Raw genomic sequence first — 25,298 nt, 5'->3', positions numbered from 1 at the left:
TATAATTCTTGATGTCTGATTTGTGTCTATTTATTCTTTTGCGTAGAGACTGTCCGGTTTGGCGGCAGATGGGCATTGCTAGCACATGATGGCATATATCACACTGGTAGATGTGCAGGTGAACGAGCCCCCAGCATTCGATTTAATATGGCTTTATGTGTAGTGGATGTAGCTTGACTTATTTTGTTTCTTTGCAGCATACAAAGAAACAGTGAAAGAGTTAGTGCAAAGGAGGAAGAGACCCACAACTCCACTCCAACTATCACTCCAGACCTTTTGAAGAACCCAGAAGAGCAGAACAGCATCAAATTCTGCACTGAAGTGGTATTGAATGAGAACAGAGAGTTAAATATAAATGGAGATTATTTGTTTATTTTTCAATGGCCAGAATACCAGTGTACGGGCTGATTAAAATAAGACTGAAAAGAGAAGGTGTGCATGCTCGACATTTCCCAGTACACTGAGAACTTTGTCCAAGAATGTTCAACCATTTGAAAATATGACCCCTATGATGTTGCCAACATCTGTGCTAGCAGCGCAGGTTAAAGATGTACAGAAGCTGCTTATGCAGTTAATCTAAAATGTCCATGATTTCAGGAGTGTTTTGGAAAATATATTTGTGTGAACCTCTCGCTCTTCTTTTTCCATTTCCTTCATCACGCTGGGACATATGACCTTCTTTCATGTGCCTGGCAAGTTTCCACAGATACATAGCACATTCAAGGAGGCAGGATGCTGAGTTTGGAGAAAATGTTAATATGGAATCCCATTGTTAAATATTTAAAGTCAAATGCCAAAAATGAAGAAGCACTAAAAGTTAAGTATACAGAAAAACAGCCTGAAAAAGAACTAGAAGAATTAATGTTTTTGTATTACATGACAATTATTTTAATTGTTTCAATTTTTCTGCTTGTACAATCATAATGGTTGCTTCTGGCTTTCTTAAAATGTATGAAGAAGCAAACATTTACAATGCAGGCCAGCCCTTGGTGGAATGTACAGCTTGCATAACCTCTGAAAGTCCCTAACCATACTTACGCAAATAGTGAGGCTACTCATGTGACTACGACTTCTGAATTAATAATGGTATTGCTATCAGTTGGTAATGACAACAGAGGCTAATTGCTCTATGTGGTTTCACACTTTCAGAATGCATGACATCAGCTACATTCACTGATCTATGGCACTACTTGATATTACTTACCACAAACCCTGTATAACAAGTGAATGCTTATAATTTGGGAGCTAATAAATAGATCTAGTAAAATGCTGTTCATATAACAGCAATTAAAGTCACTGTGTGGATAATAAAGATGTTGACAAACAAGTAGAGTTTTTAATGAAGCACTTGACTTGTGCTTTTATTCTAGAGGTGGGATTTTCAAAAGTGCTTTGTATTGGCCAACTCTGCTCCTACTGAAGCCAATGGTGAAATTTCCACCCTTAGCTTCAGTGGGAGCAGAGTTCGGCCAATACTAACCACTTTTGAAAATCCCACCTCTAGAATAAAAGCACAAGTCAAGTCCTTCATTAAAAACTCTACTTGTTTGTCAACATCACTAAGATGAGTCCACTCTTTTAGATAATCATCTGTTAACTAGGCATTATTATGGTTAAACACGACATCTGAAACACTTATTTTTCTACCTTTGCATTTAGCTATTCTATTTACTCCTGGGGGGAATTCTGTGTCAAAAATTAATAATTATGCATACAATATTTTTAAAATTCTGCATATTTTTGTCAAAATAACACAATATAATCAGATATTTTGGTAATTTATTTCCAGATACCTGTCAGCTAGTATGTCTGCAACAATACAGGCAACAAAGAAAATTTCTGCCAGGAGTAGAGAGTTAACATGGCAACCCAGTTCCTGTTTCTCTGTTCTGCTTTTGTTTGGAGCCTCATTCGAAATGTGTCACAGGTGCCAGCTGGGCACACTTTGGGGGAAAACTCTGCTCCTCTGTTTTTTTAGTCAATTCTTGTTTTTTCTCATTGTCCCCATAGGGTTACCATATAGAGGTTCCCACATAGAGGAAGGAGGGGAAGAGGGAGCTGGAGGGGGCGGTACAGTTGCGGGTGCTGGCAGGGGTAGTTGGGGTGCTGGAAGGATGTGTGTACTGGGAGGGGGTATTTGGGGGGTGCCAGAGTGGGGTGTGTGTGTGTGTGTGTGTGTGTGTGTGTGTGTGTGTGTGTTTTGGAGGAGGTATTTGGAGGGTGCTGTAGGAGTCTGTGTGTACAGGGAGAGGGTACTGGGGGAGTACTGGAGGGGGCTGCGTGAGCCCCCTCAGCCCATACACCTTCCCTCTGCCCCCCAGAGCCCAGCTGTGGGGCCAGATACCTGCCCCCCACAGCCCAGGCATCCAGAAGAAGAAACAGCCTAATGCTGGATCCCAGGCTTGTATAGCGTTTCCTGCATGCCGCCTCCTTCCTTCAGGGCATGTTGGGAACTACAGCTGCAAGGAACCCTCAATCTCCCCCTACCCCTGGCAGCGTCCTCTATTTGTGAGCTGAGGAGCCAGGCTCTGTGGTGTCCAGCAGCCCCTGGTATCGGCCAGCAGCTCTGCAGCACCAACTCTACAGGGAAAAATGAAATTCTGTGCAGAACATTAATTATATACAAATTCTGCATTGCACAGTGGTGCAGAATTCCCTCAGAAGTATATTCCTCACTATAGAACTTCAAAATAGAGACTAATTTTTTATTCTTCACTATTTGGTATGTATAGTACATACGCTTAAGTGACTGATCAATCCAAATACCAAGATATTTGAAAGATAAAACTGTCCAGAGGATAGAGCTATTAAACACGTAATGTTTAACTCTGGGTCTACTGCCAGAATTTCTATTTTATGATTAACCTGAAAATGAAAGTCTGTTTTTCGTAATGGCAGCTTATTTATTGTGCATTGCTGAAGTACCAGCATGTATGGTACCCTTAAAGATTTCAGTGGAATGCTGGTGCAAAACTGTGCGCTGATCCAATGGCCATCAAGAAAGTAATGTCATTATTGTGTATTCCATCAGGATGCAATTTAATTAAAAACAACAACAATAAAAATGTTACAGCTGAAGGTGACATTAGAAAGTGATAGCAAACAGTGCTGTCTATGAAGCCATTGCGGACATGTGAGGCATTGTTGCATAAGAAGATCTCTCTGAGCATGTGCACCTAAGTATTCATTCACCAGTGGCATGCATTCAAGCATGAATCAGGAACAGAAAGCTTATAATCTTTGTAGCAGTCAACAGGCAGCAAGTGGACATCCAGATGCTTTAACATCTATGCTTTGCTAATGACAGCAAGGGGAAGTCTATGTGCAAAGATTAAAGTAAGGGGAATGTGGGGAGGAGACCAGCTTTCCTTTCTCTGCTAAAAGCAAAGGGAGAGCATCTTCTTCTCTCATTGGTTTGGCCGAGCAGCATTCCAGCTCAGATCCCTCTCTTCCTTAGCTGGTCCTGTGAGAGAACAGAATCATAGAAGATTAGGGTTGGAAGAGACCTCAGGAGGTCATCTAGTCCAACTCCCTGGTCAAAGCAGGACCAAACCCAAGTAAATCATCCCAGCCAGGGCTTTATCAAGCTGGGCCTTAAAAACCTCTAAGGATGGAGATTCCACCACCTCCCTAGGTAACCCATTTCAGTGCTTCACCACCATCCTAGTGAAATAGTGTTTCCTAATATCCAACCTAGACCTTCCCCACTGCAACTTGAGACCATTGCTCCTTGTTCTGTCATCTGCCACCACTGAGAACAGCCGAGCTTCATCCTCTTTGGAACCCCCCTTCAGGTAGTTGAAGGCTGCTATCAAATCCCCCCTCACACTTCTCTTCTGCAGACTAAATAATCCCAGTTCCCTCAGCCTCTCCTTATAAATTATGTGCCCCAGCGCCCTAATCATTTTCATTGCCCTCTGCTGGACTCTCTCCAGTTTGTCCATATCCTTTCTGTAGCGGGGGCACCAAAACTGGACACAGTACTCCAGATGTGGCCTCACCAGAGCCAAATAGAGGTGAAACAATCACTTCCCTCCATCTGCTGGTAATGCTCCTACTAATCCAGCCCAATATGCCATTAGCCTTCTTGGCAACAAGGACACACTGTTGACTTATATCCAGCTTCTCGTCCACTGTAATCCCCAGGTCCTTTTCTGCAGAACTGCCACTTAGCCAGTCAGTCCTCAGCCTGTAGCAGTGCATGGAATTCTTCCATCCTAAGTGCAGGACTCTACACTTGTCCTTGTTGAAACTCAGATTTCTTTTGGCCCAATCCTCCAATTTGTCTAGGTCACTCTGAACCCTATCCCTACCCTCCAGCGTATCTACCTCTTCCTGCAGCTTAGTGTCAACTGTGAACTTGCTGAGGGTGCAATCCATCCCATCATCTAGATCAGTGGTTCCCAAACTTTTCCACCGCTGGTGCAGGAAAAGCCCCTGGCAGGCCAGGCCAGTTTGTTTACCTGCCGCGTCCACAGGTTCGGCCGAGGTTCACTGCTCCAGGCCAATGGGAGCTGTGGGAAGCGGCGTGGGCTGAGGGACATACTGGCCGCTGGTTCCAGCAGCTCCCATTGGCCTGGAGCAGCAAACTGCAGCCACTGGGAGCCACGATTGGCTGAACCTGCGGACACAGCCAGTAAACAAACCGGCCCGGCCCGCCAGGGGCTTTCCCTGCACAAACGGCGGAACAAGTCTGGGAAACACTGGTCTAGATCATTAATGAAGATGTTGAACAAAACAGTCCCCAGGACAGACCCCTGGGGCACTCCTTTTGATACTGGCTGCCAACTAGACATTGAACCATTGATCACTACCCGTTGAGCCTGACAATCTAGCCAGCTTTCTATCCACCTTATAGTCCATTCATCCAGTCCATACTTTAACTTGCTGGCAAGAATACTGTAGGAGACCATATCAAGAGCTTTGCTAAAGTCAAGATATATCACGTCCGCTGCTTTCCCCCATATCCACAGAGCCAGTTATCTCATCATAGAAGGTAATCAGGTTGGTCAGGCATGACTTGCCCTTGGTGAATCCATGTTGACTGTTCCTGATCACCTTCCTCTCCTCCAAGTGCTTCAAAATGGATTCCTTGAAGACCTGCTCCATGATTTTTCCAGGGACTGAGGTGAGGCTGACTGGTCTGTAGTTCCCGGCTTCTCCTTCTTCCCTTTTTTAAAGATGGGCACTATATTTGACTTTTTCTGGGACCTCCCCCAGTTGCCATGAGTTTTCAAAGATAATGGCCAATGGCTCTGCAATCACATCTACCAACTCCTTTAGCACCCTCTGATGCAGCGCATCCAGTCCCATGGACTTGTGCTCATCCAGCTTGTCTAAATAGTCCCAAACCACTTCTTTCTCCACAGAGGGCTAGTCACCTCCTCCCCATGCTGTGCTGCCCAGTGGAGTAGTCTGGAAGCTGACCTTGTCTGTGAAGACTGAGACAAAAAAAGCATTGAGTACTTCAGCTTTTTCCACATCATCTGCACGAGATTGCCTCCCCCATTCAGTAAGGGTCCCATACTTTCCCTGACCACCTTCTTGTTGCTAACATACCTGTAGAAATCTGTAGCTTCCCCTCCTGTCTGAGTCTACTTTAATCTCTGCCTCCCTCACCCACCGCAGTGGCAAACTATGCTAGCTACTCCCTCAATGACTAGGATCAAATGCTCTGCTTTTAGCCTGCATATAAAAATGTGCAAAGAAACACAGATTTTCAAAGACCATACCATGGCAAAATGTACATCACACACATCCTCTGAATGTTTCTTACCACATACCTGCCATACTGTTGGGCCACTCTGAAATGTCAAACCCAACCAGTGTTTTCTATAAATAGATCTGTTATGCCCACCTATCCATTGAAATGGCATCATTTCTTTGCTGTGATAGGGCTCCTTCAGCAGGACATTTGAAGAATTAATGTTCTTTTATAGCCAAGCTCTGCGATACAACCACATTTGCTCCAACCCCTCAGACAGAGACAAACACCTACAAGATCTCTATCAAGTGTTCTTACAACTACAATACCCACCTGCGGAAGTGAAGAAACAGATTGACAGAGCCAGAAGAGTACCCAGAAGTCACCTACTACAGGACAAGCCTAACAAAGAAAATAACAGAACGCCACTAGCCGTCACCTTCAGCCCCCAACTAAAACCTCTCCAACGCATTATCAAGGATCTACAACCTATCGTGAAGGACGACCCATCACTCTCACAAATCTTGGGAGACAGGCCAGTCCTTGCTTACAATCAGCTCCCCAACCTGAAGCAAATGCTCACCAGCAACCACACACCACACGACCGAATCACTAACCCAGGAACCTATCCTTGCAACAAAGCCCGTTGCCAACTCTGTCCACATATCTATTCAGGGGACACCATCATAGGGCCTAATCACATCAGCCACACTATCAGAGGCTCGTTCACCTGCACATCTACCAATGTGATATATGCCATCATGTGCCAGCAATGCCCCTCTGCCATGTACATTGGTCAAACCGGACAGTCTCTATGTAAAAGAATAAATGGACACAAATCAGACGTCAAGAATTATAACATTCAAAAACCAGTCGGAGAACACTTCAATCTCTTTGGTCACTCGATTACAGACCTAAAAGTGCCAATTCTTCAACAAAAAAACTTCAAAAAGAGACTCCAAGGAGAGACTGCTGAATTGGAATTAATTTGCAAATTGGATACAATTAACTTAGGCTTGAATAAAGACTGGGAGTGGATGGGTCAATACACAAAGTAAAATTATTTCCCCATGTTTATTCCCCCCCCCCGCTGTTCCTCAGAAGTACTTGTCAACTTCTGGAAATGGCCCACCTTGATTATCACTACAAAAGGTTTTTTTCCCCCCCACTCTCCTGCTGGTAATAGCTCACCTTACCTGATCACTCTCATTACAGTGTGTATGGTAACACCCATTGTTTCATGTTCTCTGTGTATATAAATCTCCCCACTGTATTATCCACTGAATGCATCTGATGAAGTGAGCTGTAGCTCACAAAAGCTTATGCTCAAATAAATTTGTTAGTCTCTAAGGTGCCACAAGTCCTCCTTTTCTTTTTACGGATATAGACTAACAGGGCTGCTACTCTGAAACCTATTTAAATATGAGAAGATCCTGCTTCTCTAGCCATTACCATGCCTAATACTAATTAGCACTTATGGAAAGTATGTGAGAGGCATGTATTAGGGTTGAAGTCATACACAACAAGGCATTATTCAGAACCTGGGCATTCTGTCAAGATGAAAAATGCTATATAAACGTGTGTTATTTATTTGAATTATTGTATGTGATATTTGCATCATAATCCTCTGTTATAATTTATCTAAAAATGTAAAAGCTAAGGCACCAGAACTGATCAGTGAGTAGGAAAAGAACATAGACAACCAAACTACACACCAGAAATAGCATTTTATATTTTTATACAGTACAGTAGAACCCCAGATTTATGAACACCAGAGTAACGAACTGACAGGTCAAACACACACCTCATTTGGAACTGGAAGTGCACAATCAGGCAGCAGCAGAGACAAAATTAAATAAATGAATAAAAAGCAAATATAGTAGAGTTCTGTGCTAAATGTAAACTATTAAAAAAATAAAGGGAAAGCAACATTTTTCTTCTGCACAGTAGAGTTTCAAAGCTGTATTAAGTCAACGTTCAGTTGTAAAATTTTGAAAGAACAACCATAATGTTTTGTTCAGAGCTATGAACATTACAGAGTTCCTACTGAAAATGAGCTGAATTTTAATTGATAAATAAACATACATCCTCATTCTACTATTGGCTATTTTTCAAAACTCATGTAATGTAACATGTTAGATTGCAGTTTGCAGTGTTGTTGTAGCCTTGTTGATCTATGGGGATATTAGAGAAATCAGGTGAGTGAGATAATGTCTTTTATTGGAACAACTTCTGTTGGTGTAAGAGATCAGCTTTTGAGCTGCGCAGAACTCTTCTTCAAGTCTGAGATATTGCTTTACCCACCTTGTCCCTCTAATGTTTGATTGTAATTACAGTCAGAGTGAGAGAGAGAGAGAATCACCTATAGAAACATTCCAGTGGCTAATAAGATTCAATGTCATGTTATTCTGTTCTATCTGTCAGACAAAAGACCATAACTGGTAATCTTGTATTCCATCCATAGTTGTAGAAGGAAATATTCAAAGTGATTTGCTAATTAATTTAGTTATACAATATATAGCTTCAGTGACATCTGTAACTGAAGTAATATGTAGGGACCTAAAAGACATGACTGAGTGAAATCACAACACAATTGCCCCACATTTCCACACCCAAGCCAGTCACGTAACACCCCCCCCCCCAAAAAAAAAAAAAAAATCAGGACACACAATCCAGAACACTAACACCATAAGGCTCTTCAGGCCATACATGTGTGATCCCCAGTGCTGCTGCAGGGATGCAGGGGGATCTGATGGAGTCCTGTGCCTATGAAGTTCTGGCCTCTTGAGGTAATAAGCGGGAAAGGAGGTTTGGCTAGCTTATTCCTCCTTGCATTTTGGTGTTGTAAGCAGCCTCTGTCTGGTGTTGTAAGCAGCCTTCTTGTAGCCAAGAAGGCCAATGGCATTTTGGGATGTATAAGTAGGGGCATTGCCAACAGATCAAGGGACGTGATCGTTCCCCTCTATTTGACATTGGTGAGGCCTCATCTGGAGTACTGTGTCCAGTTTTGGGCCCCACACTACAAGAAGGATATGGAAAAATTGGAAAGAGTCCAGCTGAGGGCAACAAAAATGATTAGGGGACTGGAACACTTACGAGGAGAGGCTGAGGGAACTGGGATTGTTTAGTCTACAGAAGAGAAGAATGAGGAGGGATTTGATAGCTGCTTTCAACTACCTGAAAGGTGGTTCCAAAGAGGATGGATCTAGACTATTCTCAGTGGTAGCAGATAACAGGACAAGGAGTAATGGTCTCAAGTTACAGTGGGGGAGATTTAGGTTGGATATTAGGAAAAACTTTTTCACTAGGAGGGTGGTGAAACACTGGAATGTGTTACCTTTGGAGGTGGTGGAATCTCCTTCTTTAGAAGTTTTTAAGGTCAGGCTTGACAAAGCCCTGGTTGGGATGATTTAATTGGGGATCGGTCCTGCTTTGAGCAGGGGGTTGGACTAGATGACCTCCTGAGGTCCCTTCCAACCCTGATATTCTATGATTCTATGTCATTGCTTCTGCTGATTCTTTCCTTCATGGAAGATGATAGGTCCTTTTTAAAAGGCCACTCCTCCTCGGTAAAATTGTCTGGAGGACTACATCCAATAGATACTTTTAGGAAGGGAAAGGGGTGACTGCTGAGGCTGTGTGCCCCCAAAGTCCTGGCTGTGCTATGGAAAAGGGCAGCCAGGATGTTAGTGAGCAGCAGCATAATATCATCCTTGCTTCCCTCTCTCTTCTCATGTTATCAATCTGGGAAGCAGATGCTTTAATGAATTTGTGAATCAGCGCTTGTTATCATCATAAAAGGGAGAAAGCATTTGGTACCTGAAATAGGGCATGCTGCAGGACATCAAACACTTCTTTAATCATTCAAAGGTGATTTAAGGTTAACTTTCCAGAGTTCTGATTTTGTTGCAACACATTAAATTAAATTACTAACCATTCAGCGTAGTGACTACGGTAGACCATGAATCAGTAACAACTTGTGGCTTTGTAAAGTAATAACTAGGAAGAAAATAAAGGTTCCTAACACAAGGATGTGATTGGCCCATCAGTTTTTATAACAGTGGGAAATGTACATTTACAAAGTAGTTTGAAGTCAACAGAGAAAGTCTTAGGAGTATTCACAATCTCCACAACAATTTGAAAGGAATAATCTTTTTTGTTCTTGGGTCTTAGCTCCTTACTGTGAGACCTGCTGGATTTCCCCTAGATCTCAAAGATTTTTGGCCTTGAGTCACAGTCTGGTATTTCCCCTATAAATCCTCAAAATCAAGGAAGTGAATTGTTGAGCCTCAACATCATACATTTACTCAACCAATCACACAACTATCTCCCAGCATACACAGAGGCACAGTCTGGTGTCAGGGACGTGCCTTTTGCTGTCTGTGTGAAAATATGCCCAAAGTTGGACAAGTTACATCTGAAAAATCTCAGTTTGCATATGCACATTCGACTCTTATTAGAATTTGGCATCTAAATCCTCTGAAGATAGTAACTCTACTAAACATTTTCAGCCCCCTCGCAGCTCATGGTGCTAACTAGGCTGTGCATGTGCCGTTCTCTCAGTGTGACTAAGGATGCTCTATCCCAGGGAGGAAGGGCATGAGCAGGACTTTGCCTGAAATTTCTGTTCTTGGCTGCTGCAAGCTGCTGTGGCACCAGGCCCAGAAACTGGCAGAAGTGGGGTGACCCTCTCTCTCTCTTTCATGCTCTCAGGGCTCCCCCTGGTGGTGTCCATGCAAGTGAGGGCGGGGGGTGGGGGGAAGCAAGCTGCATTGCAGAATGGGCAAACTGAGAACGGTTGGGCTTGGGTGTTGGGAAAACAACTGGGAGCTGACTTGTGTATGTGTGTAAAGGGGAAACTGGAAGTGCACAAGCAAACTAGAGAGGGGCCTGGCAGTGCATAAGGACCTGTGAGGTCATGGGGATGGACTGTGACTAACTGAGCAGAGACTGGGACTGAAATGAGGAACGCAGGTTGGATGGGCACTTGGACAAAGAGCCTGGAGGGAGGGGGGCATGAAGACTGGGACTGGCTGGATGAGGAGACAGGGATGGGCATAAGCTACTAGGGTTGGGGGAAGACTGGGATGAGGATCTGAGGAAAAGACAGGATTTAAATTGGGACAGGAACAGACTAAAGGGGACAGGGGCAGAAGGGTCTGTGACCATTACAGAACATTCCCTTCCAAGATTTCTAAGTCTCAGCATTCATCTGCTGTCAGCAAATATCTGTGAAACCAACTCAGGTGTTTTGTCTCATTCCCCTCTAGTGACTAGTCCACATAGCAATAGTAGATTGTCAGCCTGTCAGTTATTCTGTTATCTTAAGTGGTAGAAGTCTGTGCTGTGGATTTAAATGTTCCAGACCTTCTGATGACTCATGGGGGACAATATTATATCACATGCTGGAATTATTCATTATTATTAATTATTAATTATTAGTTACTACTATTTTTCTTTCCTTCAGCTTGTCAAAAAACCTTGGAATGAGAAGGGGTCCTTTGAGGAAAAAATGTGATTATGTAATTAAAGGCTGAATGTATATATGCAAGCAAGCTGCATGGACAGCCTACATTCTGTCATTTATTAACTTCTGAATGCTTGATTTTGCAACTTTAATATTCTTTTAATGTAGTGTTTGGTGTGTAATTTAATGTATATTGAAAAGTTGTGGAGTGCAGGAGGGGCAGGGTGGGTTTTTAAGCCAGTCTTTTAGGCCATGTTGCTCAGCTCTGGTTTATTACTTACTGTTTGTCCAAGTTACAAAGGTTTTTCTAGATCTCTTTGCCCATTCCCTATTCATACACTAAATGTCTAAACCGCCTAAAATGTAAGTGGTACTATATCTATACTTATTATAGGAACATGCTCGCCAATTTGAACATTCAAAGTAAATCTTCTCCCCTACACTATGCAAGGTTAAAAGAAAATATGCAAGCCCTGACATATGACAAGGTTTATTGTTAAAGGCATTAAGCAGTGTCTTGACAATAACTATAATTAATGTTGCCATTGCTTTGACCTGCCTAAACACTGAACAATACTACTGCCACTCTGTGACTACCTTAGGCCGGTGAGCATCTGATGATACATGATATCTTTTGGCAGCCAAGTTAATTGTAACATAGCTGAGTGCATTTCTGTAGAGGGAAAATATTTTAAAAAAAAATAATGGGAGAAGGAATTGTAATGAAAGCTGTCAGAATAATTCCAAATATCACTAACAAGCATATCTAATACCTCAGAAATGTTAACTTTTCTTGAATTTTTCCCCATTACTGTGTGTTCTTATCACTTTTTTTGCAGATTATCTGAGACATTTGCAGCCAGTAGATGAACATTTACACATACTGCTACTCCTTCTGAGCTTTACAATGACAAAGGCGATACCATTTCTCAAAAGGTTCACAGGAGTCAAAGGCTGAGATTTTTAGATGCTTAGGGAATGTGGATACCAAACTCTCATTAATCTGGATGGGAACTGGACAGTCAAATCTCTTAGGTAGCATCGAGAATCTTAGCTAAAGTGGTGGTTTCAACTCTATGTAACAAAATGCTGACATTGACATTGTAAATGTATTTCTTACACTGAAACATTAGCAGATGGATGGGTGAGGTGTGTACAAAGCAATTATACCTAGTTAGCAGTAATGAATGCCACTGTTACACTCCATTTTTTCAGGGTACTCTGTCACATTTTGACTGAGGAGGTTGAGATTTAGAAAACATACATCACACATAAGTACCATACATCATAGAGGTGTGTATCTACATGCTGATGAGCACCGAATGAAGAGAGATTGCCTCCTTATCATTGAATGTATCACAGTTAAATAGATACAGCACTTGAAGAAATATAAACTATTGTCTGTGCGGTTTTCATAAACAAAAGCTCTGCCTACAGCTTCAAGGATATAAAGTGAAAAGTCCCCTGAGGCAGACGGACAGTCTCTCTGCCTCTGTAATAATTAAGAAAAGAAGCTGTAGAAAGCTATACACAACCTTTATTAACATATTTTTGTTTGCATTTTGGTGACCATTTGGCCTTCCTTCTGCAATACTCAGTCTGTAATTCACAGTGGAACAATGAAAGGTAAGACAATCTGACAAATAAATTTACCTATTTATTTCGCAAAAGGTTAAAAATGCTTTTTGCTATGGTTCTTTTCAAAACAGTTCTGAAATAATACCCTCAGGCTCTCAAATTCCTTTCCAAAAGTTTATCCTCAAATGGAATTAGCCTGATTCTCCACTATCTTGCACCTTCTGTAGTCACTCAGACCTGTGCAATGTGGATGTGCCTTTCTGGTTGGCTAACATTTTATACCAACTTTGCACAATTGTAAATGACTGCCCTAGCTGCAAGGCAGTGGAGAATCAGGATCATTATTTTCAAGTTTCCCTCCTAGGATATTTGTTGCTCAAGACATACTTGAAAATGCCAGCATTCCTTATTGCATGGCCATTCACACAACAAAGGGTCACTACACATTTTTCTGATCCAAGCAGTTTGCTACCATAGGCAACTGCCTGATAAGCCTGGATGCAAGAGCTAACAACAGTGACTTTTGTCTTTTCTTCCTTTGACAGAGGAATTGTAGGGAAATAGCATGACCCCATGCAAGTTGTGTTGCAAATTATTTATAATATATATAATAGACACATTCTAGTTTTAAATGTCCCAATGTCAGGGCTTCCCCAAGGGTTTTTTTGGGATATTGTATCATAACAGACTTCACTGTCAGGAAGTTTTTCCAGATATTCAGCCTATATCTCTTCATTTAAAATTTCATCAAATTACTCCTAGTACTATCTTCAAAAATCACTCATTTTTTGTTTAAATTATCAAATATTTGTAGACATATGTCCGTCATTTAATCTCTGTGCAGCCATAATAAATATTCTAGATAAAAACAACATTCAAATTAAATTAAAGTAGAGTTCACATCAGTAAATAAGGGTAAAATTATTACAGGGATGTTACAATTATCCCCAAATTAGATTCATAGGCCTGGAAGTTGAAAATTAAAATTAAATTTAAAAGAAATCCAAATATGTACTCTAACTGTAAGGATAGTTAAGCTCCAGAACAGGTTACCAAAGGAAGTTGTAGAATCCCTGTCACTGGCGGTTTTCAAGAATGGGTCAGACCAACACTTTTTAGGGATGATTCAAATATTCCTGTCCTGCCTCAGTGCAGGAGGATGGAGTAGATGACCTCTCAAGGTCCCTTCCAGCCCTAGGTTGTTTATGATTACATGTAGAATATGCAAATGCAGAATTAAGGCACCCAAACAACCTTAACTCTGTCATGAATTGATGCCAGTTAATAAATATGGAATTCTATTAGTGCATAACAGTATTTATAGTCCCCGACTGGTTTCTTTTCCATTGGGAACAGTAAGACGGTAGTGACTATTTTGACTTGGATCACCTTAACAACTGAGGACACCTGTGGCCTCAGTTTTATTGAAAACAATTGGAGACAGCAACCATTTTTAAAATGACATTTTTTAATGGAATGCTTAATAGAAGAACATTATGGTCCAGTTCCTCAAAGGGACTTTGCTGAGTGCAATGTTAACTTTAGGTGCCTAGCCACCCATTGGAATTCGCAAAGTCTGAGTTAGGCACCTAAGCTTTCTATACAATGCATGGGGAGATATTTGTGCCTGAGAATGGGGTCCACAAAGACCAGCCACTAAGCAAGGAGCTGTCTAGGACAGCCAAGAGCAGGTGCCAGTGAGAAAGGGGTGTCCCTAAGTCCCACTGCTCTCCTGGAGTCAGCCACCTAAGTTATTTCTTGCAAGAATGGCAGCGGAGACTGCTTAATCACACAAAATGGCTAAGGAGGTGACCTCCCTTATAACCTTTAGCCTAGTTGTTAGAGCAGTCACCCAGAATGAGAAGAAGGGATTTGAACAGGGGTTTCCCATCTTTCATGTGAGTGTCCTAACCACTAGACTATGAGGTATTCTAATGTGGAGTGCCCTCAATCTCTCCTGTTGAAACCACTCCAAATAGTATAAATAAATATGCAGTGGACCAGATAGATTGAGAATAATTTTATAGTTTAGTGGTTAGGACACTCTCCTGAGTGAAGACAATTCAGTTTCAATAAAATTCTTCTAGAGACCTGGCTGGTTTCCTTCCAGCTCACTTGTCCATCTCCTTGGCAGCCCATTTGGCAGACTACTGAGGGGCCCAGGCTCCTAGCTGCTTCTCAGCCTGTCTGGTAGGCTGACGAGGAGCTGAGAGTTTGGGAGCCCTGACTCCCAGATTCATGACTTCTCACAAGTTTGGACTCCTGGGACTTCCAGGTTCCTTGGCAGTCCACTTTGGGTCTGATGGCAAGCCTGTAGCCTGAAAACTCTGAGAGTCCCAGCTCCCAATCTCTCAGGCTTTTGGGTTAGGGCACCCAGCTGAGCTTGGTGGAGAACGATAATTCTATTTCATGGAGATTACATGGAGATTGATATTTTTTTTAAATTGTGCAGAATCAGAACCAAACCAAATTTTGAAATTTTGGAATCTACCATGAAATGGGATTGCCAGTTTCCGCCCAGCTCTATTTTTTTTCTTTACTTAACAAGAAGAAATCATATAGAAAGTCAATATAGAAAATTGTTGAAAAACTTTATTTCCTGTTTGGATTGCTCAGATACTGCAGTACTAGATCCCAGTATAAGGACTAGATGGATGGGTGGATAGAGTATGAGCAAGGTTAAGTAGCTGATAATAATAGCACAGAATGAGTATATAGGCCCTCTCAAAGGTCAACAAGGACTTAAATATGCATGAATGATCCATGCAGTAAATTACATTTGGCAATAGCTTTTCTAATTTTCCTTTTAGAACCTCTTTTAGCATAATTGGCGAGAATAGTAATTCTTTCCCCCCCCCAAGTACATCTACACCAGGGTCTCAAAACACTGCTATTATTACAGCTAAAAAATAATTTCTATCAACTGTCAGTAGTAGCAGAATTTACTGTATATCTTCTTTCAATCCTTCAGTCTCTAAAGAGCAAAACCAGTACACACTTCTCCCATCTTCAGCAAGCCATTGGATCTGCTGAGCATAAATAAATAGAGAGAGCTTTCCCAGCATAATATGAAGCTAGCGTTCATCCTAGCTACTGCTTAAAAGGCTTCATCAGGCTCCACATAGGAAGGTTCAAACTGCACACACACTGCAGATCAATACAAGAAATATGACTCTTACTTGAACCATGTACTCTCTGAAGCACAATAGCAGTTGCAGCACTTGAATTAAATGAAAATGTACATTAGCTGCCAACAATTGCAACCACTTTCAAACTTCTACTCATGAGAGGAGGGGGAAAAGTCATAACAATGCTAAGCTTACCGGCCTAAGCTTCAGTGGTGAAATCTGTTCTACTGGAGTTAATGGCAAAACTACCGTTGATTTTAGGGGGGGGGCAAGATTTCACTACAGATTTTGAATGTGGTCACTGGCTCTTGAAGATAATGGGGACTGCATTAGGTTTTGGGGAAGAATCCTGGCCTGGTGTAAAAAGATGAAAAACCCCACCTGCTAAAGGAATGATACAGGAGAAATTACATAATGGGAAGGTTGAGGGAGAGGTGGTTGAAAACTGGTAGAATTAGAAATTCTGGAATTGTTTCCATTTTTCAGGTTTTGAAATGGATAAATATTTCATTTTTGTGATTTTTCCATGCCATTTTTAGTTATTGTTTTTCTTAAAATTCTAATCAAAACAATTTTCAAAACAATAAAGTAAGTACTCTTTTATCAAAATTGTCTTATTGAAAACTGGCCTTTTGGCAAACAAAACATTTCTGAAATGATTGTGATAAAATACATTTTTACAATTTCAATTACAAATGTTGCAGAACACTGTGCAAAAAAATCCAAAAAATATCAATAATGTCAACAGGTTTTAATGTAAAGTTTTGTTTTTGAAAAAGATCTTTTTTTGTGAAAAAGCAAAACAAAAGCAAAACACTTTTTGCATGAAAAATTTCATACAGCTCTATTGAGTTTTCCTCCACCTTACCTCTCTCTTAAAAGCCCATAGGACAAGGAGATCCGGTCCTTATCATCTGCACTGGCATGGAAAAGAAGAATCTCGAAGTGCTCCAGTTTTATGTTTTCTGTGCTACATCCCTGGGCAATGACCTGAGTCACACTGAATCCTGTAATAGAAATAAATTTCATCTCATAAATATTTTAGATAATTATTTATTTTCATAGAGAAAATGAATACCGAAAGACAACTTGGTTCATTTCCACCTTAATTTGCGTTGGTTTATCCTCTAAAATTGTTGGGTTTTTAATATTTGTATCTGCAGAGGCTTCTCAAGACAATCTGCTACCCCAGGCAAAACTTTAGCGTGCCCCGCCCCCCACACTTAAGAACAGAGATTCTCAACCAGAGGACGTCTCCTGCCATCAGATTTTCTGAGGGGTCCTGGTGAGCCTTCTGATCGTTTGGTGCCTATGATAGAAGTGGGGGAGCCAAGCGCCAGGTTTCAGCACCATTTACTTAGTTTTTGCCTACTTGCCCCTCCACTGTGATGGGGAAGTGACCAGGCCAAATTTGAGTGAGTGCTGCTGCAACATGGAACATGAGATTGAAGCACTGCTCAGGTTTGGCCCCGTCACCCCAGGCAGAATTCGCTACCCTAGGGAGCTGCCTAATCTGACTATAGCTAAAGCGATTGCTATATATAGGCTACAGTTCAGTGTCCCCTGTGAATGGTTTTGTATCACAAGGGTGCTGGTTTTTTTGATTAACAGACTATAGTATGACACTGAAAAGGGACTCATCCTAAAAATAATCCATAAATAGAAAAGGAGGGGGATTTTTGTCTTGACTGGTACAGAAAGGGGAGAGTGGGGGTTCAGAGTTGGTTGCTGCATAATACTTTTCTAAAATTAAAATTATTCTTAGCGTTTGATCTTCTAACATGAGGCTGCTCATTAGAGACACCAGTACTATCATTCAGTCATTCCTGGTTTAAAAGTGTGACTTACTTCTGTCATCAATATTGAAATAAAAAAATTGTACAGGAAATAATCAAACTGAATAACTCAAAGCTGGATAAAATTGGTAATTTTTTTTGAAGCGACTGAAAAGTAGTAAGACCTTAATTTGTTGTGGCGGGTGGGAGCGCAACCCATGTAGGGACAATTGTAGAAGGGGTGAGAAAAGGTAAACAATTTCTGCAACGCTTGATCATTTTGGGGAGAGCAATCACATCAGGCCAATAAGGTTGCATGTAGTATGAGAGAAAGCAAAATTTGTCCACTATTTTCCTTTGTAGTTATAGGGTTGATTTTATATTTAGGTAGGTTTATTTTCATATGTTTCTGAATGGTTAAAACAATTAACCCATGGCCGGGATTCATTTTAAAGCTGGTTTTATTTTGCACAACTCAAGAGAGCTATTGGCCTGATTCACCTAAGTAATCTGAATGTAACCTTGCTGCCTATTCCATGCAAAACTTTAACAAGCAGAATCTCAGCATTCAACCTGAATAACTCTAATTTATATTTCTTGTGCCAAGTTCCTCTCCCTCACTTCAGTGGAGTTATTCTCACTTCCAGGGCTCAATTTAGCACTTTGTGCTTCTAGGGTGCAATTTTCCCAGTTCAATAGGCCTCTGCAAGATCCTACGCATCACTTAATCCACAGGTCAACCCTTAAATCAGCATTGAAGTAGGATGTAAGGGGTGCACAATGCATTGTGCAGTCCACCTGCAATAGGTCATATGGGTGGTACAGTAAAGGCAAACAGGAACATGTTCATTTTGAATACCATGAATTTATTCCAAAGTAAGTAAAATTCTGTGGAATGGTAGTTTTCTATGAGAAACCATTGATGTGTGAACTATGGAAACAGGAATACACATGACAAATACATGAATAAACTAGATCTTTTCTTTGCTGGTACCCACCGATGATTTTTTATTTTTTTGTACCAATGCAGAATACGTAGTATATAGTTATATATAGCATCTTTCATACAAAAAACATTTCACAATGCTTTATTAATAGCTAATTGCATATGGCAAAGGGAGGGCTTGATTAGAGATGCACACATGCAGTAAGAGGGGAAAATGATGCTGTGCTCAGACCATTTTAATAATTGGCCGCAGTGAGATAGGATTGTAGCATAAGAACATACGCCCCTCTCCCCCAACATACAAGTATTCCTGGGATAGCTGATCTCCTGATTTTCTAGACTTTTGCGTCTGTGCTACAGCAGTGACTGCTGTTAATGAATTAAATGTATATATTTCTAAACAAGCTTTTATTTGGTGTTTTGATTGTGATGTGTCATTCGGAAAAAAAAACAATGTAAAAACAAACAGACATTCCTACAATCAAATAAGAGAAAAGTTGTGGAGTAAGTATTCTGCAAACAAAGAACCTGACCTGCTTTCTGGTAGTCAGTGCCCATATTGACCTCCATGGGAGGAGGGCTGTAATAATTTCACAAACATCTCCTAAGAAGGCTTGACACTGCCCAGAATATTTACAAGGAATATCAGGCAATAAATAAGGAGTTGCCACAGCAGCATAAAAAATTACTGTGTCTTTAACTTTATTATAAATTATCTGACAATGTGAACTTAATAAGCATATTCAGTTTTCAAATCTTCATTACTATGTTGCAGTCCCAGCAGGTTTCTGTCATAGAAATTTTGAAGACTCATTTGCAAGTAAAATATCAGCAAATAAGGAAGCTATAAGTAGATTTAAGAAGGCCAACTGTGTATATGTTGATAAAAGCAGCAGTCAAATTTTTCATTTCCAGGCACTGCATGACACAAAGTTGGACCACTGAGAAGAATGCTTTATGCTGCCATTTCTGGTTTGGAAGACTTTTCCCTCCATATGATCAAAAAGGCAGCATGAAACTACTTTCAGCTAATTGTCAGTTGAGAGAGCTCTTGTGATTTCTGGGGCCTGATTTTTCTTCTCTATTATAACAGTATAAAAAAGCTAACTTCACTGAAGGCAACGGAGTCACACTGGTGTGGCAAGGGGATCCAGCCCATCAGTTCAGTTACACTTTCTTGATACAGGATAATAATAGCTGCAGCAGCCAACCCAAACTCACAGGATCAAACCCAGTTGTTTACATCTTAAAATATGTGAAAGGGGGAAGACAAATTGTGAACTACGACCAACTTAGAACCATGCTCTTGTAGGTAGGACCAACAGCGGAGTGGATATAAGAAAGGAAATGGTCAGAACAAAGATGTGATGCTGAGATTGGCAGGAAAGAAACTCATGGAGTCTTGTCCTTCTGTTGGGCACTACCCTGCCTCTTCTTGGGTCTCCTGGTAACTACCCTTTCTTTGTAGCATTGGCACATTAATCACCTGTACCTCTCACCATATGCATACAGAGAAAGGACTCCACTTTACAATCGTCTCTCTTAGCTCTGTGGGAAAGGGTTTCATCACAACATCTGTAGGAATCAAAGGTGGAAGAAGCAATTGGGCAGGCATAGCATTATCACAGAGCCACCTTTGATGTCTATGCAGCCCCTCAACAACTCTCTTGTGTAAGATTTGGCATTTTAGCTCCCCTCTGTGCTCATACCATGGTATGGTATTACCACCCTTACTTCTGTGCTGCTGCTGGCGGGGCGCTGCCTTCAGAGCTGGGTGCCCAGCCAACAGCCGCCACTCTCCAGCCACCCAGCTCTGAAGGCAGTGCAGAAGTAAGGGTGGCAATACCATGGCCCCCCCATAATAATCTTGTAACCCCCCTGCAACTCCCTTTTGGGTCAGAACCCCCAATTTGAGAAATGCTGGTCTCCCCTGTGAAATCTGTGTAGTGTAAAGTAAAAGCATACAAAAGGCCAGATTTGATGGTGGAAGACCAGATTTCACGGTGGAAGACCAGATTTCACATTCTGTGATGCATATTTCTTGGCCGTGAATTTGATAGGGCTCTAATTACAGCCATGGTTTCAGCTGCAATAGAATTTCTTCCTATAGTTTCAGTTTTGCATTCTTCCCCTCATCTTTGTATTTCATTTAATATTTTATGTCTCCCTTTCTTTAACTGGGCCCCTCAAATGAAGGCAATTACATGAAGAAAAGCAATATCTGGGTAATTTTAAGGTTAAGATGACTGTAGTGAAGGGGTAGGAGCCTTGGGACTGGTATAACCACTAATGCCCCCCGCCACGCTTCCCAAGATGAATCCTGTTCTGGCAAGCCAGGGGATCCAGTCTAAAGCACAGTCAAAGCACAAAGCAAACAAACTTGAAATAAAAAGGTATATAAATATTTGATGATGTATCAGTTATAGTAACCTTTCATGATATTTAGAACTACACAACGTAAAACTTCATGGCTGTGATTCTTCTGGGACAAATTCTGCTCCAAGTCAAAAGGAGAGGCACTTCCATGTCCAAATGCAGAATTTGGCCTTTGATGTTCACTCTTCCCTATATGCCACACACATCATAATAATCTTCAAAAACTTTTATCTATTTGTTTTTTTAGAGTAATTTAGCACAAGTCACTAACGATAGGTTTCTTCTTAAGCTATGTTCTTGTAAGGCTCATAAAATGGTATTTGTTGCATATGATCTGCATGGAGGAAACAGATTTTTTTCTTCATTTTTATTGTGTACTTGTTAATCCATTCAAAAGGTATTATGCTAATTATAACAATGTGCTTCACGTTCAGCATCTGAATTGCTCATTTTCAAGTTTTTTTTTTCTCCAAATTGTAATCTGTTAATTACTTGTTTAATGGAGTGTGTAATTACCTACTTTAAGTTAGGAAACTGTTTCCATTTCAAAGTGAGAAACCCATTCTCGGAATGAAAGTATGTAAATGCATTCCTTCCACATACAGTATATAGCTTTAGCTTCCCTAATGGCTTCAGTTGGGTATGAAAATAAATTGTTTCCTACCTTTTCTCTATAACTATAGTGTTCTAGTAGATTGGCTCATTACACAGGGAAGAACTATTTATTAGAAAACCTGTGAAGAGGGGTCTATAGTCAGAGAGAACACCTTTTTAATTAGAGCTAGGTAAGAAATGCTTTTCCTGCAGCATGAGAATTTGAGGTTTCTAACATATTTTCTCATATCAGATTGGGACTGAAAGGTGAAATCTCATAAATTAGCATGAACTGAAAATCTGGAAAAAAAATATGATTTGTTGATCAAAACATTTTGTTTTTGTTAATTTTTATTTTATGGTTAGTACCAGACATGCCAATCCCGGGAAAAAAACGCAGAAATTGGGCTTGTTTTTGGCTTAATTGGCTTGTGAGTTGCTTGTTGGCTAGTTTATGGCTTGTACCTTGTTGTTTCTTTTTTTTGATCAGCTTGAGGCAAGCAGGGGCAAGAGGCAAGCAGGGGTGAGGGGGGAAGAGAGTCAGGGGTGCACAGCAGGCCCACCACAATCCCAGAATGCATGCCAGGGGGAGCTAGTCACGAACAGTGTTGGGGTTTGTCAAGGTTTCTTCCCCACTCTGAACTCTAGGGTACAGATGTGGGGACCTGCATGAAAACCTCCTAAGCTTACTTTTACCAGCTTAGGTTAAAACTTCCCCAAGGTACAAATTAATTTTACCCTTTGCCCTTGGAATTTCCACTGCCACCACCAAACTTTAACTGGGTTTACTGGGAAACGTAGTTTGGACACGTCTTTCCCCCCAAAATCCTCCCAACCCTTGCACCCCACTTCCTGGGGAAGGTTTGGTAAAAATCCTCACCAATTTGCATAGTTGACCACAGACCCAAACCCTTGGATCTTAGAACAATGAAAAGCATTCAGTTGTCTTACAAGAAGACTTTTAATAGAAGTAAAGGAATCACCTCTGTAAAATCAGGATGGTAGATACCTTACAGGATAATTAGATTCAAAACATAGAGAATCCCTCTCTGAGAAACCTTAAGTTACAAAAAAGACACACAGACAAGAATAGTCATTCTATTCAGCACACCTCTTTTCTCAGCCATTTAAAGAAATCATAATCTAACACATACCTAGCTAGATTACTTACTAGAAGTTCTAAGACTCCATTCCTGTTCTGTCCCCAGCAAAAGCAGCATACAGACAGACACAGACCCTTTGTTTTTCTCCCTCCTCCCAGCGTTTGAAAGTATCTTGTCTCCTCATTGGTCATTTTGGTCAGGTGCCAGCGAGGTTACCTTTAGCTTCTTAACCCTTTACAGGTGAGAGGATTTTTCCTCTGGCCAGGAGGGATTTTAAAGGGGTTTACCCCTTCCCTTTATATTTATGACAGGGTTTCTAGGGATTGGCTTTGTTTTGGTCTTGTTTTTGAAATGGGACTAGCTTGATTTTTGGCTTATTGTGAAAGTCGGGTGCTTATTTACCACGTGAAAGTTGGCAACTATGACTAGTATCATTAACTTAAATTTTGAAACAGTCACTTCGAAAGGCAAAGCAGATTTTTTTGTTTTGAAAATGTTGAAATGGGACATTGAAAATTTTGAAACTTTTTTTTTCCCTTCCCTCACCCGTCCCAAAATTGGCACTTTATCATAGAATCATAGAATCATAGAATATCAGGGTTGGACGGGACCTCAGGAGGTCATCTAGTCCAACCCCCTGCTCAAAGCAGGACCAATCCCCAATCAAATCATCCCAGCCAAGGCTTTGTCAAGCCTGACCTTAAAAACTTCCAAGGAAGGAGATTCTACCACCTCCCTAGGTAACGCATTCCAGTGTTTCACCACCCTCCTAGTGAAAAAGTTTTTTCCTAATATCCAACCTAAACCTCCCCCACTGCAACTTGAGACCATTACTCCTTGTCCTGTCCTCTTCTACCACTGAGAATAGTCTAGAATCATCCTCTCTGGAACCACCTCTCAGGTAGTTGAAAGCAGCTATCAAATCCCCCCTCATTCTTCTCTTCTGCAGACTAAACAATCCCAGTTCCCTCAGCCTCTCCTCATAAGTCATGTGTTCCAGACCCCTAATCATTTTTGTTGCCCTTCGCTGGACTCTCTCCAATTTATCCACGTCCTTCTAGTAGTGTGGGGCCCAAAACTGGACACAGTACTTCAGATGAGGCCTCACCAATGTCGAATAGAGGGGAACGATCACGTCCCTCAATCTGCTCGCTATGCCGCTACTTATACATCCCAAAATGCCATTGGCTTTCTTGGCAACAAGGGCACACTGCTGACTCATATCCAGCTTCTCGTCCACTGTAACCCCTAGGTCCTTTTCTGCAGAACTGCTGCCTAGCCATTCGGTCCCTAGTCTGTAGCTGTGCATTGGGTTCTTCCGTCCTAAGTGCAGGACCCTGCACTTATCCTTATTGAACCGCATCAGGTTTCTTTTGGCCCAATCCTCCAATTTGTCTAGGTCCCTCTGTATCCTATCCCTGCCCTCCAGCATATCTACCACTCCTCCCAGTTTAGTATCATCTGCAAATTTGCTGAGAGTGCAATCCACACCATCCTCCAGATCATTCAAAACTGATCCCTTCCTGCAACTGGTTTCAGTTTCAATGGATCAGTGTTTTCATGGAAAAATTACTGACCAGCTCTACTTTTTAATTTCAGCATTTTCCTTCATTTGTTATGCCCCTAGGGGTTGATCATTCATCCAAACAAAGGGCACACAGTGTCTCTGTTGCCATTGCGTGGGGTTTCTACTGCCTGTAAATTGGAGGGAGAGCTTTATTTCCCAGCAGGATAAACATGATATTCACGGACAGGAGCATCTGAGGGCAGGTACTGAATTAGTACTTATCTGGCCAAGGTCCTTTTCCAGCTCACACCACCCACTTTTCAGACTGCATTGGCCCCTGGCAGCCATTTTACTCCCCTGCATATCTGAGGTTGCTGCTGCTTGTGCTGTCACAACTTGGTCTCCAGGCAGAGTTTCCACCTCCAGACTTCTGCCCTGCAAAACAGTATTTTGAATTAATCTTTTTAATTGTAATTCTTGTTCTTCTTCACCTCTTTTCACCCCATCTCTGATCATTCAAAGACTTATAATAGAATCATAGAAGAATAGGTTTGGAAGAGACATCAGGAGGTCATCTAGTCCAACCCCCTGCTCAAAGCAGGACAAACCCTAATTAAATCATCCCAGACAGGGTTTTATCAAGCCGGGCCTTAAAAACCTCTAAGGATGGAGATTCCACCACCTCCCTAGGTAACCCATTCCAGTGCTTCACCACCCTCCTAGTGAAATAGTTTTTCCTAATATCCAACCTAAACCTCCCCCACTGCAACTTGAGACCATTGTTCCTTGTTCTGTCTTATGTGCGTGCCTACCTTTACATTCTGTAGGTAGTCCCATAATGAAGTCAGTGGGTGAAATTTTGGCCTTATTGAAGTTAACAGAAAAACTCCCACAGACTTCAGTGGAGTCCAGATTCACACAATGTGACTACTCAGAGATTGTTATCTTAAATATGTGCTTAAGTGTCTCTTTGCTTGCTGCACCCCTCATCCTCTGGCTTGCGTCTAAAATTAGAGTGTAAGTGCCTCAGGGAAAGGAATTTGTGTTTCAGTTATTCTGTAAAATTTCTAGCAAAATAAATAGTAACACAGAAAATCCTGGAGTGTTTGTGTTGCAGTAT

At 41.3% G+C, this 25,298-nt stretch overlaps 1 long non-coding RNA gene across 1 annotated transcript; it reads right to left on the bottom strand.

Annotated features, from left to right (window-relative positions):
- Positions 1-3,017: 3,017 nt before the first annotated feature.
- LOC122465546 lies at positions 3,018-22,804 on the bottom strand. Its single transcript, XR_006290473.1, has 3 exons — positions 22,740-22,804; positions 16,746-16,884; positions 3,018-3,463 (listed from the first exon to the last, which is right to left on the bottom strand). It is a non-coding gene; the product is annotated as an uncharacterized LOC122465546 (long non-coding RNA).
- Positions 22,805-25,298: the final 2,494 nt, after the last annotated feature.

The sequence above is a fragment of the Chelonia mydas genome, chromosome 4, assembly GCF_015237465.2.
Source record: "Chelonia mydas isolate rCheMyd1 chromosome 4, rCheMyd1.pri.v2, whole genome shotgun sequence".
In the NCBI taxonomy this organism is placed as follows: domain Eukaryota; kingdom Metazoa; phylum Chordata; order Testudines; family Cheloniidae; genus Chelonia; species Chelonia mydas.
The sequence above is the reverse complement of the archived record's forward strand: the minus strand, read 5'-3'. Positions and strand labels throughout refer to the sequence as shown.